Raw genomic sequence first — 467 nt, 5'->3', positions numbered from 1 at the left:
TAGGGTTTAGGGGGTTGTTAGAGTTTATTAGGGTTTATTAGGGTTTATTAGGGTTCTTTACGGTTTATTACAGTTCATTAGGGTTTACTAGGGTTTACTAGGGTTTATTAGGGTTTACTAGGGTTTACTAGGGTTTACTAGGGTTTATAAGGGTTTAGGGTTTAGGGTTTAGGGTTTAGTACCTCCTCGCCACCAAGTGTTTATGCAGCAAACCTCCGTTGCTAGAGAAGAATCCCCAAACGCAGATTTACCTAAAACTAATATTTCTCCTTTTTGAACCATCTACACACAAACCCTAAACCCTAAACCCTAAACCCTAAACCCTAAACCCTCGTTGTTTTTTTTTGATTTGTCAGTGAAAGGATACAAAAGGGTATAGATATCCCCCGTATAATAAATTTCATACAAGGTTTTTTTTTTTTCATTCTAGGGTTTAGGGTTTAGGGTTTAGGGGTTTGGGATAACCA

Source organism: Eimeria mitis, genomic scaffold (assembly GCF_000499745.2).
Source record: "Eimeria mitis Houghton genomic scaffold, Emh_scaff2719, whole genome shotgun sequence".
NCBI lineage: Eukaryota > Apicomplexa > Conoidasida > Eucoccidiorida > Eimeriidae > Eimeria > Eimeria mitis.
This window is presented reverse-complemented; position numbering follows the sequence as displayed.